This window comes from Anopheles coluzzii, chromosome 2 (genome assembly GCF_943734685.1).
Source record: "Anopheles coluzzii chromosome 2, AcolN3, whole genome shotgun sequence".
Classification (NCBI taxonomy): Eukaryota; Metazoa; Arthropoda; class Insecta; order Diptera; family Culicidae; genus Anopheles; species Anopheles coluzzii.
In genome coordinates, this window is record NC_064670.1 from 123,297,087 (window position 1) to 123,315,890 (window position 18,804).

The 18,804-nt window shown below is 47.4% G+C and overlaps 1 protein-coding gene across 11 annotated transcripts in view; it reads right to left on the reverse strand.

Moving 5' to 3' along the window:
* LOC120947460 (talin-2) overlaps positions 1 to 18,804 on the reverse strand; it is a 58,424-nt gene that overhangs the window by 17,670 nt on the left and 21,950 nt on the right. The window contains exon 2 of one of the 11 annotated variants that reach the window (XM_040362808.2): positions 15,607 to 16,513. The exons of the other annotated variants lie outside the window; for them this stretch is intronic. The gene's annotated coding sequence lies outside the window, so the exon portion shown is untranslated. The remainder of the gene's footprint in view (positions 1 to 15,606; positions 16,514 to 18,804) is intronic. 11 annotated transcript variants of the gene reach the window in all.

Genomic DNA, 18,804 nt, shown 5'->3' on the forward strand with positions numbered 1-18,804 from the left:
CATTGGGGTTAATCTTCGGTTCCTTTCGCTCCTGGATTGTGCTGGAAGGGGAACCAGATGCTTAAGCCTCCCCCCACCTCGAGAAGTTGCTGCAGTGGAGTGGAAAATTAGTCGTTACATTAAAATATGTTACCATCGAAAATGGCGGGAGGCTATAAATCGTGCTCTACAAGCAGCAGTGTGAGAGTGCCTCACAACAAGAGTCCGGCCACTCCGCCTCCAGTCAGTCGTCCTGTGCCGCTACAACACGCTACACTCGATAAATCGATAACGATGCGGAAGGAAACGAGACGAATTCCGGGATGCGCGGGAAACACTTGGAGATCTGGAGCAAAGGTGTGGGAGGCGAGGGGGGGGGGTGGAACCGCTGATGGAAAACCGCTTGACGTCGCCCGTTGTGAGAATGTCCTTGTGCTTCTCATTATCGTTTATGGACTTTGGCTGAAAAATGGTCCACCCATTATTATTCTATTGGATTTAAGCACTTCCACAGAGCGGCCCCGCTCCAACAACACCACAGGCGTGTGATTCATGGGGAGTGTTGTGTATCTGGAGCGCTTCGAGCAGAAGCCAAAAGCTGGCGGAACTATCGGCGCCCACACGAGCACCAAGGCAACCAACCGACCGTTGTTCATTAATTTTATTTTCCTAATCTGACACCGCAGAGGTGGGATTAATGTGATTATTCACTTTTCGGCAGGAAGATGGCACAATACCGAGGGCAGCTCTTGTGGGAGCTGTTGGTGGGTTAGTATTCGGAGAAAGCAAGCTTCTGTTCCTTCAGGCAACTGTTGTGGTGTTCAACAAGCAATACAGTGATGTCTCCAACGGAAGACATCTTGTGCTTTGTACGAAGAATACATCTCCGAACACCTCAAACCATTCTCAGAGAGAGAGAGAGAGAGAGAGAGAGAGAGAGAGAGAGATAGAGATAAAGAGAGATGGCTGCTCGTGCTGAAGTGTCACACTTCCGGTCGTAGAAATTAATTGAAACACACTGCGTCGCCAGGTCCAAAAGGACGACAACCAAGGCGCTCACCTTTCTTCATCATGCCTTCCTACTTCCTAACCATGGACCACACACCAGCGATAAGAAAAAGCTATCAAGCACACCCCCGATAGACATCCGTCGCCACACTTTCTTCCAGCAAACTGTCATCGAAAGCCGTATAGACATCAAAACTAGCCCACTCGAATGGGGCAGCAGCAGCAGCAGCATGTTGAACACCAACCAACCATCATCCATCCATCTCTCCATCTCTCCATCGGCAGCGTCACCATTGTCACCATAACAACGGAAGAGACGCCTGCGCACACCCAAGGAAGCCGCTTCCTTTTTCCTGCAGAACCTTCTTTTCGTTGGCAAGCAGCGCCACATGCACACACAGCCAACCCGACAAAGCAAAGCGCTACTTGGATGAGTTTTTCAAAAGGTGTCAAAGTCGGTCTCCTTTCTTGTCATCTCGGCGTCAAAGAAAAGCGAAGCGGTACGGAGCAAAATCCCCATGTCCATTTCGAAACGGAATAAAGAGAGAGAATATAAATTCATTTCCCCATTGAACAGGAGCACATGAAAATGTTCGATTGTAGCAGGGCCGAAAACCGACAAGACAGGCAAAGATGAATGGTTATTGGCAAGCAGCCGAAAAGCTTCTTCTAGGGGGAAGGGCTTTTGTCCCTCCCCACGGCCACGGTGGTTTCTCAAGTGCTTTTACGGCCATTGCCCTTTGAAGCTGATAAGAAAACAGCTTGCAAAAGCGCTTTTCCATGAAGCGGGGGGTTCGGTGTGTCACTCGTCTCCGTGTTCTTTTTGAGGTTCTTTTTGAACTCGTCCTAGCTTGGGCAGTGTTTGTGCAGTAACACAGTATTTTGCAGGTGAAAGATTAGCAACATTCAAACGCTTTCCAGCAGACACACAGAGAGACACATCGAATGAAGGCGAAGAAGAAGAAAAAAGGAGCGGGAGAAAACAGCACAGAGAACAATTCTTTTGCCCGATCCCACAGCATTAGGGCTAGATGTCAAGAGCTGTGAGGGACCTGCGATACCACTCTACCCCCCCTGGAAGAAAGGAAGCAATGGAAGCAACAACCGTCGAAGGGATAATAATCCGGCAATTGTGCACAAAAAATAAAGGGTAACTGCCGATATTTTGCTGTCTCGGCGGCAAGACGACACAGCAGCAAACGGAAGGAAGAGTACCTCCATTCTTCTCGGCATCTTTACTGCCGTGTTCCGGTCTCGGCGCGGGAGGGAGGAAAAAGAAGAGATCATAGAGGCAGGAGTAACCGGTTGGTAGCAAAACTACTAAGACACACAGTATATTCTGCGCGTAACATCGTTTCAAATGCTTTAAAAACCATCTTCTGACGGACCTTAAATTGCTTCCTTCGCGAGTCGTGTTCGCCTGGCTTTTCTTGGTAATTACAAATGTGAGCGAACAAACTAACAGACTGAACGGGGAGAGCTTTTCTTTGGCAAGTTTGTAATATAATGCTCGCTTGCTTGGTGCTGCAACAACAAACACACCTAACCCGAGGATTAATTTCTAAACCATCACAAACAGGCCCTGCTTGGGGGGAGGGGGGGGGGGGAGAGTCTGCACTCGAGCCGAGCTTTGATCCGGTGTATCAGCGGCAGGAGCCGTTTACCGAACGAAACGTCCTATCGATTGCAGACACACCAGTGTTGCCTTCACCTACACCTACCGATGGTGTGTGTGCGTGTGTGTTTGTGTGTTATTTAATACACATTTTCCACACCGAGCCACAGACACACACACACACACACACAAAACGGAAGCCATCCGTTCCATTCTTCCGACGTTTATCGGTTCAATATTTGCGCTTCGACAAAAACCCATCGAGATGGCACACACACTCTGTTCTGCTGGCTGAGTAGTGGGTCGTTAGGTGCGCGCTGTATCGTGTTGCATCGAGGAGGCCATGTTTACTGTTAACGAACGTGACGAAAACTTTCCAAGATTGGGGTCGCGCTGAGCGCAAAACACAGCGACACTTCAAAAGGATCTGTTTATTGATTGGAGCATCATAGGCGAGATAGTACACCGACATCTTTATCTTCTCAACGGTGGTATATGCTGCCCTGGAACAACACTCCCAATGGATATTCAATTCATCAAAACCCATCGAATCAATGAACAACCTGTTGACTGAAAATCATACCTGAATATCTGGGACACACACCCACACCTGAGTGTCCACATTGCGTTGTTGCGGGTATATTGGTGTTTGCACACATGCAATGCCAATTGCTCTATAAATAATGCATCTATACTCTGTGTGGGAGATGATGTGTGGTCACCGCCCAACACAGCCCGGTGGCTCTACTTTATCGGCATTTCCACCGGTGTGGATAACGACGATAAGGGAGACGCCATTCTTAATGCAAATTTATCGATCCCCCGCGCTTGCTTATCCAGCAGTGCAACAACTCAACGTGTGTGACGACGACGGCGGATGCACTCGGTTGCAGAGCTCTGCAGAAGGGCGGACGGATTTTAGCACAAAAAACCCCCGGTGTGTGGGGTGAGTGACGATAACGACGACACACGGATGTTGCCCGTGGTGGACGCACACCTCTCGTACTAAGGCTTTGTTTCGAAAAGGGTTTGCAAACTACGACCGTGTGTACCGGAAATAAACCGACACACACACTGCACACTCAGAGGTGTCGACGAGTTGGACACCGAAGGGACATACGCTCCACCATACCCCCCAACCACGCAACTGCAGCGATTGTTTTAATTGATTTAATTTTAGGGCTGGCCTAACTAAACCATTTGCTCCGGAGGGTGATGTTATGATGTGAATTTTCCAACACATGGGTGGTGGGCGGGCTTCAGAGCACCTCACAAAATCAATCCATTATGTGGAGGCGGCGAGATAGAGTTTTGCATACCTGCTGCCTGAATTGAATTTATTGCTTATTCGGCAGAAAAATAGGATATAGGGCGGATCGCTCCCTTTCATCCTCTTGAAAGGTAGAGCGCGCGCATGGTGAGAAAATATCACACAGAAAGCTAAGGCCCTTCTCCAAAAAGGCCACCAAAGCGAGATGCATAAAATTATCATAATTTGCACACAGAACAACGTACACAACACGCTCGTCTTTGGGCGAATGCCGGAAGGACACTTCTTGAGCAGGATAAAGAAGGAAGGAAGGGGAAGCGCCGAAGCGGAGACGATTTTGCACAACTTTATCCATTTTCAACACGCTGTTGTTGTTTGTTGCTTTTTTCTTTACAAAAGATGGCAACCTGCTGAGGACAAGATGACATCTTTCCTAAAAAAGCCGAGGAAACAAATCAACAAGGAGTCCCTTTTTCTATTCTTTTTTTTTGGTCAAACCTTAATTTCTTAGCATTCCGTGTCCTTCCCAGTATTGGCGTGTTTGGAATTCGTTTGTTTGGTTTGAATGAAGGTTAAAGTGATTCTTTCAAATTTCACCTTAAATATTTTCTACTATCTTCCCGGAATAATCAGATTGAGGTACGAGGATACGATCATCATTACCCAGCCGTGGGGTAAATTCGATTTTCCTGGTTAATCGAGGCAAGAAAAAAAAAACGGTAACCCAGCACCCAACCTGCCCCGGATGTACCCCGTTTAGTCGTCAAGCCTCATTAACTTCCAGTACCAGAGAGTTCGGTTCCCCCCTAGGCACATCTCTTCTCCATTATTCTCATTCTCGGGCCTTTTTGCCTACACTCAAACAGAGACAAAATGGAATTTTCCCCTGATAGGAGGAGTTGGAAGTAACGTTTTCCGGTACGTGGTAGTAGTTCAGGTTGAATGAAAAGTGGGATTAACGGTGATGTGTTTTGAAAAAAACGGGAGCACTTTAACCGAAAATACTGTTGTTACATCCAACTGGCATCAATTCAATCAGGCGAAAGGATTTAGTAGTAAGTGCCGAAAGCTTCGAATAGGTAAAAATTACAGAAACTCACCATTTGCTTGTACACATTTTTACTTTATTTTTCCACCGCACGCGCGCGCGTCTGTGTGTGTTAGAGTTCGATTGCGCACCGCTTTTCCAGCCGCCGTTTCAAATTATCCGCCGTCACTTTCACTTAATTAAATGCAGCATAGTTTCGCGTGTGACAGCTGAGGTGAAATCAATCGTTCGAGTTTTTTAAGGTTAGTTTTTCCTCCGTCTTTTTAGTTCACCCGAACCGCACCAACTTTACAATTGGAAAGCATTTTACGGGGAGTTGATTTTGGAGGAAAAACACAACGTTTCCATTCCTTTCTTCTTTCCCCCACTCAAGCCACTTTGCGGAAAAGGGAATGAGGGAGTAGTGTCGTGGTGGTAGTAGTGCGCCGGTGATACGATACACACAACACGACACACCCGACACGGTTACCAACACATACCACCGACACACGGCAGCGGGCATTACACGCCGATATTTACGGAAGGGATTCACCACCTATAATCGTATTATCCTCCTGTACTTATCGTTTACACAGAGAAGCATACACACACATACAGACACACACAAAGAGAGGAGTATACTTTTTCCAATGCCTACCGATAAAAAAGGGGCATACCCAGCTTCACGGTAAAGGAAAATCTTACGTAAAAGAAAATTCGCACAAGTCCTTCTCTCTTTTGCTTCAAAGCACGAGGAGTTTCCTTCGAACAGCAACGTTTCACACTTCTTCGAAATGTCACAAACAATAGTTAAATGAAAACTTCAATAGGGCTTCCGAATCTCCCAAACTTTAAGCGTTTTCATGGACTCGGGGGGCTCTTGCTTGGCTTGCTACTTTCTCGGTGGTACAGCATCAACTAAACGACCGTCCGCCGTACCACGAGAACGGCGACAGTTGTACGCTTGATCCTTTACCAAATAAATCCTACCAATACAAACGCATCCTGTCAGTGTGTGAGTGAGTGTAACGACACGGCCCAAACATGAAGGGAAGGAAAATTCAACCCCTACCCCGATGGAAAGCAGCCTACTATGGTACACCACATCCCTACAAGGGTTGCTGTCCGACGGTTTTTTGGCTCTGTGTGTGTGTGCGTGCTTCAAGGGGTGACTTCTGCGCAGTCTGCACTCACACACTGATATAGGGACCGTGTTTTACCAACACACATGCAAAGTGCGAGAGTCGGGTGGATATGAGAAAAGCGATTTATCACTTGTGCTGGAGTGTAAACTAGACACCACACCAACACAACCGCACGTTGAGTTTTCCAATTTTTCCTTCTCATAGTACCACCGAGAGAGAGACGCATTGGTGGGGTTTGGAGGGTTTGTGCGAAACATTGCAGCAAACGTGAAAGTCTGTTTCCCTCGTTGTGCTCCTGTGCTTCCCCTCTTCCATGTTTTACCCTTCATAACAGCGGGTAGTAGTCAGTGGGTCGAAAAACAATCCTTCCTTCCGCCCGGCCACATTTCCACTCGAGTTGCTTTTGCGCGAGCGTTACATAAAAAGCCAACCGTAGACCGTAGCAGCGGCAGAACTGCTGTCAGAAACAATAGTCACATTTCGTCACAGCCCGTCGTGGGAGTAAAAGCGACGGGACAACGAGGGGCGCGCGTGTAGGAGAAAGTGGAGCCGCCAATACCTCAAGAACGGTCGGCGGGGAACCACACCACGACGATTTTGACGTGGTCTTGGAGTATGATGTTGCTCAGGCAAGAGACTGGTAGGATAGTAAGGCATATATATACGAAGAAGTTTGTTGTCAATGTTGATTTGAATCCCTCTTCGTGACGCGTGATGCGACTGGCATCGTGGTCGTCATCGCCGACTCCATGTTTTCCAGTGCCACACGGAGCTTATGAGCTGCTTTAAGAAGGATTAAAATTCCATTCTTTTGTGATGCCTGTGCACTGCACACTGAGGAGAGGTGGTTATGTGTGGAGCATACATACATTGCTCGCTCATATCGGGGTTTGGTCAACCCCGGTGTGTTTGTGTGTAGAGCCAAACAGCCCAAAAACCTTCCACTAATGTCGGTGCAAGTTGACGACGTCGATGGTCTCAATACGCGCAGCGTTACACAGCGAAGAAGTCAACTAAGTCCACCTCATACACGCGCGGCTATGTACAGAGCAACGTTTTGACGTTATCAACAAACACACCACATGGCAAGAGCACGACGAGACATATGTGGCTGTTTAAATGCCACCAGAAGCGAAAACTCAACAGTCGACCGCTTTTTGGAACCATTTTTCATCCCCGAGCCCGCCCCAGAATGGGTCCCTGCGGATGGTCGTTTGTTAAAATTCAACGTAGAGAGCGATGGTTTATGGACATAAAGGCTCTATACTGACGACTCCACTCAGTGTGCTTCCTTCCCCTAATCACACACTCCACCTCTTGTACCTCTTGTCACGTGAGAGTCGCGGACATTTAGAATGAATTACGGAATGCGCGTTCTCCATCTTCATTAGATTCAACCTACCAAGGCTTCTGGAAACGATGTCAGCAAAGACGATAATCGATCGCATTGCTTCTTCAAACGCGCTGCCAAAGAGGGAGTGTGAATGGTGGGTAGTTTCAATTTCTTTCAAATTGCGGCCTTCTTTTCATCGGAAAAGAGAAAAATCGGCATTTGTTAAATGAAATCTACTACGGGCGCGCTGCTTGTGGTCGGTTTCGATCGATAATGAAAGGTAAAAGGAGCCGCACTTTTCAAACCGCCCGGAAAATGGCAAACTTCACGCGATAACGTCGTCGTCTTACGCGTTGGTCCCTAATTCCTGCTCTCTTTCGCTACGTCTGTACGCACTCCGGTTGATGATTGATTGATTTTTGGTGTGCGGGAGTTTGTTTTTTTTGTAACCCCCTACGATGGTATGGTGTTGGTAAACTCCTTCTTAAGCAGCGTTTCAGGCTTCTTTGGATAAATTTTAAAGGCAAGCGCAAGAATTCCTTCCGGAGATAGAGAAAACCCGACCAAAGATGCCAGTGCCACTCGGGGACGTTTAATTTATGAATGAAAGCATAAATTTCCCAACACTCTAATGAACTGACCAGCAGGTTCAGTTCGGGAGCTCTCTGGCAGGAGCACTTTGGTTTCTTGGAATGGAACCCAAACTCTTGGGAAATGACACATAACCTTCTCCTCCACTATTTCACCGAAGGATTCACACAGCCAGCGAAAGAGAGGGCGCTCTCAGAGATCATCCTGGGAAAATGCAATAACTCGGAAAACTGTCAACATTTGCAGGCCAGCACAACACAACGAAGGGGGACCACCGCCGCCCAACACGATGACCAATCCTTTTCCGTTCCATGCCAACTGTTTTGCTTATTATTTATCTACGAAGCCAACAGTTCTTCATGCGTCCTCCCGGAGGCCACTACTTCCGCTAGCTATGGGGACCCAATCTGGCGCGAATGCGTCGCTGCTTGCTTGATATATACTCTTTCCCTGCCAGGCCAGGCCAGCTTCACCACCACCAGCTGCCGCTGAGGTCCTGTGTCTCAGACTCAGATGAAACGAAACAGGAAAGGAAAATAGAACCAACAACCGAAAGCAAATAAAGTCTCTCCACAAGACGGCAAGGCCGGAAAACTCGCTCCAGGGATCACCACTGCCGTGAAAATTTACACCACACCTTTCGTCTTCTCTATGGTCTGTTACTCGCGCCCCGTTCTTTTGCCTTCCCTGTGTGTGTGAATGATTAATTTGATGGTCGTCTGTAGAAGTCTTTTCGTTGTTTTTCTTCTTCTCTATGCTCGTTTTCCCATTTATTTCTTGGTTTCTTCTTTCAGGTCTGTAAATGATTGGGGAGTTCCCAGCGTGGTCATCGCAAATTGTATTTCTCCTGCTGCTTCTCCTATTGCAAGTTCTTCTGTGCTGTGGTGGATTATTTAAGCTTATGATTTTCACTCGGATCACACTTGCAATCGAGCAGTAATTACACCAGCTCTCTATGCGTGAATGGATTCTCACATTTTAAGACCCCGAAAAACCACTCCATAATGAATTAGAAAATACAAAAAAACGAGCTTTTCATCCACCAATCGTTTGTTGACGAGCCTCGAAAAAAGAGACACGAAAACGGATGCTTATTAGATTCTAGAGCATCCTCTCCCTGATAAGCCCCAAAAACTGCCTCCACGAAGCCGTACGTCCGATAATTATTGACACATTTTCCATGCTTTTTTTGTTGTTGGTTTGTCCCAAATTTCCACTTCTCTCGCACCCCCCTCCCTCCCTCTCATTATGCTCCATTTATTCTGCTGCCAATTATGCGCTACGACATTATGTTTATTTTTTCGTCTTGTTGTCAATCTACATCCCCCAGAGTCCGGCAAACTGATCCGTCCGGTTTCAAAATGTCATCATGGCGTACTTTCACACCGACCGACATTCCGATGACACACACGGGATCAAACGAAAAACTGGAACATCCGGCAAAGAGGAATACAAAGCACAACGGACACACAAAAACAGAGAAGAGCTCTGCTGCTCTTACTACAAACTGGGAAACGAAAAATCATCCCACAAACTACAGGACACTCACTCGTTTCGGGAGTGGTGTTTCGGTATGCGAGGGACTGTTCCAGAGGGAACGTCAGGAAAAAAAAATTAGGGCCACCAAAAAACAGCTTCCCGCCGGGTTTCCATTGATTAAAATGAATTCAATTTTGAGCTGGACCCTAATGGAAAAATAATCCTTTTAAAATCAATTCCCCGGCTGCTGCTGGCGGTGGTTCGCTTTTGGCTCCGGGTGTGTGTCATTTGACGGGAAGCCGGGAGAACTTTCTCAGGGAGACTCAGTTGGCCAGCGGGCCTCGGCCGATGCGAGCAGAATAATTTGTTGGATTCTTTTTGGGCTTGCTGCGGAAACTTTTCCCTACGACTTTGGTTAGCCAAACTTTATCTAAGCGATGTTTAACGGAGGAAGGAAAAGGCAAAGCAGTACAAAAAAATGGACATAAACTTTAGCCAAATGCCCCTTTCCCCTATTTTATCCTAAGCAAAGAGAGTGATAATGAGGATAAGAACCAGCGCCACATGGGGGAGCTTTGGGAAGGAAGCTGGCAATAGGTGTGTGCGTATTCCCTCTCCCTTTCTCTTCTGCTCTCTCTCTATTTCTCCCGCTCTGTAATCTATAACAAGATAATTTATTTGTCCATGTTAGAGATAAGACAAGAAAAAAACAAAGACGAAGATTACCGTTCCCCGTAGGAAGCAGCAGTTTTCAACACCCAGTCCCAGTGCTCCGCCGCACAATCCGACCACTGATTGAAACTGGCTTTGACTTGATGCGAAAATTAACTCCTTCCGCCCATCGGAATGCGTCGTACTACTACAACAAACACCACCACCCGCCGAGCCGGCACACACACACCACCGAACGAGCGAATCGAAGTAATTGAATAAGTCTGTCGCATTTTCGGTGGATTTTGTTTGTGCTTTTTTTTTAGTTTCTTTGCAACCTTCTTCCCATCCCAGTTGTTGCTGCAGATTCTCACCGTCGCTTTGGCTTTTGTTTTGCTCATTTCCGTAATTTATGTTTCATTTCCTTCTAATTTATCTCGACTGATGAGCAGCAGGCGGGCTCCCCTCCCCGAACGAGAGGAGAACGAGTGGAGAAACATACAAGCTTTAATTGAATTTCGGTGGACGACCATGGAAGCTCACTGTGACAACAGTTTGGCTTGGATTTTTGGGGAAAAACGTCTTCCAAGCTTGACTGGAACGTTTTTTAAAGGTTTCTTAGTGTTTTTTTAAATGATATTCGAACGATAAAACGTCTCTATTTAGCATGAGCTCCTCTTTATACCTGCTACCCTTTAAATAACCCTTCAACCTGACATGCTAGCTGATTTACTACGAAAATAGCGTAGGATTGACGTGTCCTGGAGACTATTTCTCGCCTGTATTAATTACAGTTGCACCTTTGGAGAAATCGATACGTCAAACATTCATACTTTTCTGCTCAGCCTCTGCCGGCAAATAGAAGAGCCCCCTCGGCCCAACCAGCTGTACGTACATTTAATTGATGCTGAATGAACCGTTGTTGCTCTACGGCAACCTGGTTGTGACGATTGGGCCCCAATGCGAACGCTCTGCTGCAAGCGTTGAAGAACATCGCTGGAATTAGTTACAGTCTCTCCATGGTGACAACACTTTTCTCCATCAAGCCTCTCTAGCTCACTTTGGCTCTTGGGCAACGGAGAATGACAGGACTCTGTGGGCCATTTTTTTGTGTGTGATGCCTTCATGCAGCGAAATGACCCCCTTTTACGGCTGCCTTTTTGAGATGTCCATCAAACGACGGGACAGCCTGTCCGTCCCGGCAGCGTGGGCTCGGATAACCGATACCGAATACAACCCTCACTTCCCTTCTACAACTGCACCATGCGCCCATGCCATGTCGTTCAATCATCCTAATTAGAGTCAATGCGTTTCTCTTCCCCTTTACCCCGCCTCTCTTCCTGCAGAATGATCGGAATTGAATTCGGTCGGGCATAAAGATGTCTCTCTCTCTCGCTCCACCCCTCGATTGGTAAAAATAAATCATACCCATTTTATCCACAGCACGAGCAGGTGGAGGGTGCTGCTGCTGCTGCTGCTGGGGGAGGACACTAAAGAAGGCAACACATATTTACCCACAAACAATCGCATTCCCGTCGCCTCACGGCGACACGGCGGGAAGAGGCATCACGATCACCAAAGTGTTAATATAACCCAGCCCTTCTTCCCACACATCATACGTGTTACGCATTACACGTCCCTCTTGCCAAAATCCGAAGGACGCGAAAGGTCAGCAAGATGCAGAGACACACGCTGAGCAGACCTGCTCCTGCTTCTTCTCCTCGCCAAGGAATCAATCTCACCCTGGAATTGCTCTAATTGGGCGCTGAAGCACGAGCATTGATTCATTGATTGGCTCGCAACGGGACCATCCACCGGACTAGCGGATTCATTGAATTATGGCAATGATGACGGGGCGGATTACAGCGTGATCAATTTTAAGCGAGAGAGAAAAAGAGAGAGAGATCGAACGAAAACACTTCTTTTTGCTGTCAGCGCAAATTATCCAACCGTGTTTTTGGTTTTGTTTTTTCCCCCTGATAATGGAACGCTTGGTGCTGCTGCCACGCGGCGGACAAAACAAACACAAAACAAAACAATATCCCGTTCGTTCGGCAGGAGCAGCCCGAACCACCAGGGTTTCCATGGGGATAGTTCATTTATCTGTCCGTCGTCTAATGAGTTTTGGGATGACACAAACGCACACACACATAGTTAGAAAGTGCGGTGGCGTCGTCCACCACCAAGCAGCTAGTGGGAGGCGCGTCATAGAGATGGCACACAATCCATCATCCATTAGAATCCGTTCCGCACGGTGAAACTCGATACCGGGGTTAGAGCGGGGGGGTGGCGGAGGGATTTGCTCCAACCTCGATGGAGACGCCTGGTGGCCAACGTTACGGCGCTAGAAAAAGCGCTGTGACGGGCGGTGTGTGTGTGGGACATCGTTTAGTGAATGATACTGTATTGAAGCTATTGAAAAACGATGGAAATAACCAACAAAAAAAATAGGAGCTTCAACTTTTGCTGCTTCAGCTCGAAAGCTTTCAACTAAAAAAAAAAGAAAGCCCATTCAAAGAGGGTAACCGATGGAACGGATCATCGTCTCGAATCGATGTGTCCCCCCGGGCACAGAGCACACATTTAGAGAACCAATAAGCAGCGAATCGGACCAGTGTGACGAACATTGTGGAGCATTAACTTCAGCTGTGCCAAGAGTCTAAACTGCGGCTGCCCTAAGCGAATAACTTAAAGCGACCGTCAGAGTAAATGGGCTCGTCTCTCCAATACCCTTCGCATTTCTCCTCACTTGCACCGATATAGGACACATAGGAAAGAGTCTATAAATTCGGAACAGACATCCAACTCTCCAACTCCAACGCCACAGCCTCGCTGGAATGTTGATGCCCACAACACATTCCCCGGGTCGGTGGGAGTGGATTTTTGCCGACTTATGTCTCTCCTCCGAAGTTTCCTGATGCCTTCGGTTGCAGAAGGGGGGTTTATTGCCCCGATTGACACCAGTTAACGCCTTTTATTGTCCTTATTGTGGTTATGGGCTTCACCCATCCACTTGTCACGCCTTTTTCCGTTACTTTCATCTCCCCATAAGGGACATTTATTTTGACTCCAACTACCACTAACTGAGTGTGTTTGTGTGTGTGTGTCTCACTCTGTCACCCATACCCTTCGACGACGAACTGACCGGAGCAAATTAAATTGTGGTCAAAAAATTCCAATTAATTCCTTTCCGTTTCCTTCCGTCTGTCTGCCTTGCATGGCGGGATATGGCGGAGGAGACAACCATTCGGACAGGATGTGTTTGCCGTCGAATAAAGTTGCTCTGTGTGTGTGTGTCCCGATGAAATTGCAGCGACGACCAAGTGTGTAATGTGTAGCCCACACAAGTTCGCATTATTTTTACTGCACGCTCTCGAGTGCTGCTGCAGCCGCCCCAATTGCAATCCTCTCGGCAGGGACAGCAGCAAAATGGACCATACAGACACACACACAGCCACATACAAACAAACACCCAGTACCCATAAACAAATAAACAAACAAACGAAACGAACCGTTCGTGTTATTGCCCATTACGCCCTTATGCCCACGCGGGTGAGGCCAATGGTCAAGAGAGCGTGCGAGCGAGCCCGACATAATTAGTTGGCCCTTCGTCGCATCTCCTATCCGCCCGTGGTGGGGGTGGTGTATATGTGTGCACTCCAATAACTACACACGCCCGTAACACGTTCAGTTTTTCGCTGGGATTAATGTTCGAACAACATGGCCATCCTCCGTGGCGGCACCGGCCGAAAAGTCCGAAAGTTCGAAAGCGACGCGGAGGGAAAACGGCGCGCGTGAACAGACGACCGAAGAGAGATCATTTATCGTCCATAGTGGGTGAGATCTGTCAGTTGCAGAATGGGGGATATGGGGAGAGGGAGAGAGAGATGGACAGCAACGAGAATGAGGAATTCGTTTCATAACCCCAATTGGTGTTTGTGTGTGTGTGTCGCAAGCGTAAATGCAATCATGGAATGCACACACGAAACACGGAAAACAGTTGGAACAGCTTGGAAAAGCTTTTGAGTTTTGCGTCAGTAAGGACAACCAGAGTGGCCTGGAGGGGGGGGGGGGGGGGAAGGAGAGTTTGTCGTCAAATGTCAAATGTGATAAGTTGCGCACTTTGCAACTGTTTGGAGCTGACCAAAAGCTGACCATTTAGTGCATCGGTGAACGGGCAGGCAGTAATGTGTCCAACACTAATGCGAACATTTAACGAAAGAGTTGCCAACGGCAGTGAAGAAACCCACAAACAGAATTGAAGCCGTAGCAGAGAGAGAGAGCGTATGTGTGTGTGTGTGTGGTTTGCATTGTGGACTGTCTAACGGATCTCAAGCTGCTTTCCCCATTCGCTTGAAGCTATGAACTGAACATGGTCTGCACCCTGTCAACAAAAGTGTAACGATAAAAATCGATTTTTAAGTCCTCCTCTAACCACCAGGAACCGAGGCTCGGCTGTGTTCGGTGGTGCTCTCTATTTAGGGAAAAATCGAAGCCAACTCTACTACAAAAACCCAACCTTCTCTAAAATATCTCTAGTACAACTAGTAGGCAAGCCTCGACCACCGAAGCTCCAACTGTCACACCAAACAGGCGTTTCGAATGCCGCGAACATTCCTTGCGGACGACGGTAACCGAACCCGCCGACAACAGCAAGAGCTACTCCGAAAGTGCTTCTGCGTCCACTGGAGAGCTACATTCCTCCTCTCCCCCCCTTTTTAGTGAAGTAATTGTAGGTTCAAAAGGTCGTACGCTTTTCATTTGCACGTGTTGTGTGCTATTTGGTCTGGTCGGTAGGTGGAAGTTTCAAATGCTTTCATTGAATTTTGCACAATCCCATCGTGACCGCGCAGTTCTCTGAGTTGGCAGCGATAATGTGAATGCGTAGCATCGGTTCTGCAAAATTAGGTTGGAATGTTGCGTTTAGAGAAATGGATAGGGTTAGGAAATTCCACCAAACAACCATCTACATACTGGAGCTACATTCATCTGGTTCTGGTTATATTCCTCTTACTCTTAACTTAAATGCTTACTGCTAAAGGACTTGCTTAAGGATCTCAACCCCACTTTTTGCCAATTCTTGTCGATTATTCACCTACAAATCAGGTTTACACCTCAGCAACTTCTTGTGGGGCTGAGAAGCGACATAAAAATTAATACAAATGGTTGCTATTGCTGTGGCTAACGGCACTCCACTGGAGCTACAAAATCCTTCAACCTGGTTAGCCGGTGGTGGTGCCGTAGGAAATGATAAATTAAACCATCGATTGTGTTTTGCCGGGCTGTTTTCTCTCAGCCGCAGGGAAACAACTACCGTGCGATGCTTCTTAACCACACCACACTCTTTGCCAGTTGTTTATGGACGATTGCTGAAGTAGTTTTCCAGCAATGGAGAATCGTAGCAGGCTGAGCATAATCTGCACTGTTAGAGCCACCTCGCAGAACTTCTCCCCTGAAACAGGATCCTCTAATAGAAGCAGGGTGCTACCTTCCAAATACACAACTTACCAGTCGTCCACGTCGTCGTCTGTCGGCACCAGTTGCTCCATCCTGAGATCCCTCTCTGTCTCCGGACGAATTTCTTACAGCAAAATGTCTATTATAACTATTAACACACGCACACCGACACACGGGTCAAATGCACACACACATACACACACACACGGAGGGGTAGCGCACGGATGTGAGAGGACTTTGGCGTCGTCCGTGCGAGGAACTTAGAAGCGTTCGAAAATACCCAAGGCACAAACCGGGAACGTCTTGCCTGTCCGCGTCCTGTTGCTCTACTGCTGCGGGGCGCAACGGCGGCGCCTACTTGCGATGTTGAACGGTGGGCAGGCAGCAAACACACTGTTGTGAGTAGTGAGTGTGTGCCTGTGCCTGTGATTGCGCTGGTTGCTCTGCATCAACTCGTCCAGGCAAAAAACCGCAACAGACGCGCGCGAGCGTGTAGGAGAGTTAGGAGATCGCGGCCGAGAGATAGAGAGAGAGAGAAGGGATTTGCGAGCTGCGAGAAGATGTGTCCTCGCAGTACTCCCCCACTCCAACAAAATGAAGTTACCGAAACAAAACAGAACCAACAAAAAACGAACGGCTCAATAACGAAAGGCACGTTTGTGTGGTGGTAGGTGCAAAATTGGGGCCTTTTTGCGGATCCGGAAAGGCTGCTCGCGGGAATTCCGGGGGGTTTTTTGCAACAAGGCCACCGTCGTCCTGGTGGCCAGCTGTCTAACAGCTTGCGATCAACAAACGCGCTATAACAACAACGGAACGAATATATTGAAGGCACTCTGCAGCTTTTGGGGCTCGTTGTTGTTGTTGTTGTAGTTGTTGGTGGACGTCACGGAATCGATGTGGGACAAAGTGTGCGCGTCGAATAGTTGTGTGGCTTCCTCTCCCTTCCTTTCTCTGGTGCCTATTATAGGTTCGTTGTCGCGACAGAAAAAAAGACAGAAAACAGACATAGCGATAGAGGAGCACACCTTTTATTTGGGAAGTGGAATGACCCCACCACCGCCTTAAGCCGTTCTTCGCCATCGTATGTTGTTGCGTGTGTTACTGTGGGGGGTTTACAGAAATTCCGGAAAATGCCTACTGGCCTCCTAATACCTCTTGCGCGGTTTCAAGTAGCAAACGCGTGGTGGCACTACTCTTTCCTTCCTTTTGCAAATGTCTTCTCGGCTAAATCCATTTGTTAGAATATTTTTCACCGTTGTGCTAGCTTCCGCTTCCCTCCTCTTTAACCTGCTTTCACTCCAAAGTCCTTCCTGCCCACCCCCAAAAAAAAAGGCGTGCGAAAGTTTTATTAAATTTCGTAAATTAGTTGCCGCTGTTTTGGAGGCTTGCAGAAAAAAAACTGCTAACCCAGCCATGTTCCCAGCCGAGCATCGTTATTGGATCGGAATACCAACACAAAATGGAAGAAAAAACTGAAAAATACACACACACACGGAAAGGGGTTTTTTCCTTCTCATCCTGATTTTTTCTGATTATCCCTTTTTTCTACCAGTTCACATACAATTTTGTACTCTTCCTGCACTGTATATCCACATTCGCCACGTGATTCAATGTGGTTTGGGGGTTTGGGGCCCCGAAAAAACTTCCCCGAAACAATCCGACTGACCCCTTTCTTCCCTTTCTCCGTCTCTCGTTTTCCGACCCCGCAGCAGAGCTTGGTGAAATGAAAATGTGTTTTTCCTTTTTTTGTTATAGAATTATCCTCATTTTTTATCGTTTTCTGCAAAAAAAAAACACACCTCACACGCCTACACGTTGCACCACCATGCAGAATTGGAATTTTCCGGTGTAGAGGATTGGATTGAATAGTAGAAAAAAGGCACCAAAATCATGTAAATGAGTGGTATTTTGGTGAAAAAAAGGAGAATAAAAAATACGCTTTCAAGCTGTGAAAGTTTCTCCAGTTTTGTGGTTGATTTTTGGGGCAAATGTAGAACAACATTGCCCCCCGAAAGTGTATGCGCACATATCTGGCGAAACTCATCCAAATGCATTCACCCATTAGCGGTTCTTCGCTGCACTGTTCCGATGCAAAACTTTGCAAACGTAATTAAAGTCTCCGGCACAGGCTCAGGCTGGTAGATTTTGAAGACTTTTTCCCACTTTTTTGGGGGATTTTTTTTTTGTGCTAACTATCATAAACACTCTGCTAAAGTATTCCTTTCCCTTTCACAGCTTTGCGCTTTCAAGCACGAAGAGCTGTGTGCGTTCGAAAAAAAGCGACCATTTCATAGACAGTTGGTCAGGAGGTGTTTTTTTCCTAGTTCCTCGTGAGTCTGATAAAACGACCCAAGTAACACACACACACAGACACAAAACCACCCTTCACATCAAGCCCCAAAGCCCGCAATCACGAGAACAATCGACTTCCAGCCGGTTTAACTTCCCGCACAAAGTCAAAAACCCGGAGGGAAAAGTTTACCACTTACAGTTGCCTCCTTTTAAGAGGGTCTTCCTGCCTGCCTGCCTGCCTGCCGGGTTGACCCAACACCCACCCTATCCCGGTCACGGAGCCACACAATCACAGTGGATGGACAGTGGTTTCACCCTGCGCGATCGGGTTCTGCGATCGAATTACGGTCGCAAAAAAAAGGGAGAAACCGACCCTACCAGCACCTAAACAGAGAGAGAGAGATGCAAGGATGGGAGAAAGGAAAGGGATGCAACGGAATGAAAAGGATCATGTTGGCGTGAAGATGATTTCTCCCTTCATCTATTCAAAACTTTTGCCTCGTTGGATTTTATGCAGCGGTGCTTGGGAGAGGAGGCGCGAACGTTTGCAGCGTCCTTTATTTCCAGCAGCAAACGCACATTCGTGATAGGCACACATACTCCGGGGGGAGGGGTGCGGGTGTTAGTGTATGTAAAAGCGCGTTTGAATGACTTCAAAATCACCACAGAGGTGGAAGTCGGCCGAAAAGTCGAACACAACTTTCCAGTTCGCCTGCCACGTGACGTGACACTTTCATCGGAGCGCAAGAGAACCAGAACCAGAACACCCGGTGGGTTCTCTGCTGCTGATGGATGGGCATTTATGGTCGCTATTGCGCTTCGCCTGAATTATGTTTTGTAAATTACTATGGCAGTTTGATAAATGGAATAACAAACTCTAAACCAAAGGCTTTAAAATTATCTGTAACATAACAGCTTTCTTCGCTCTTCAAGACTAACGCAGTGATATCCTATGCT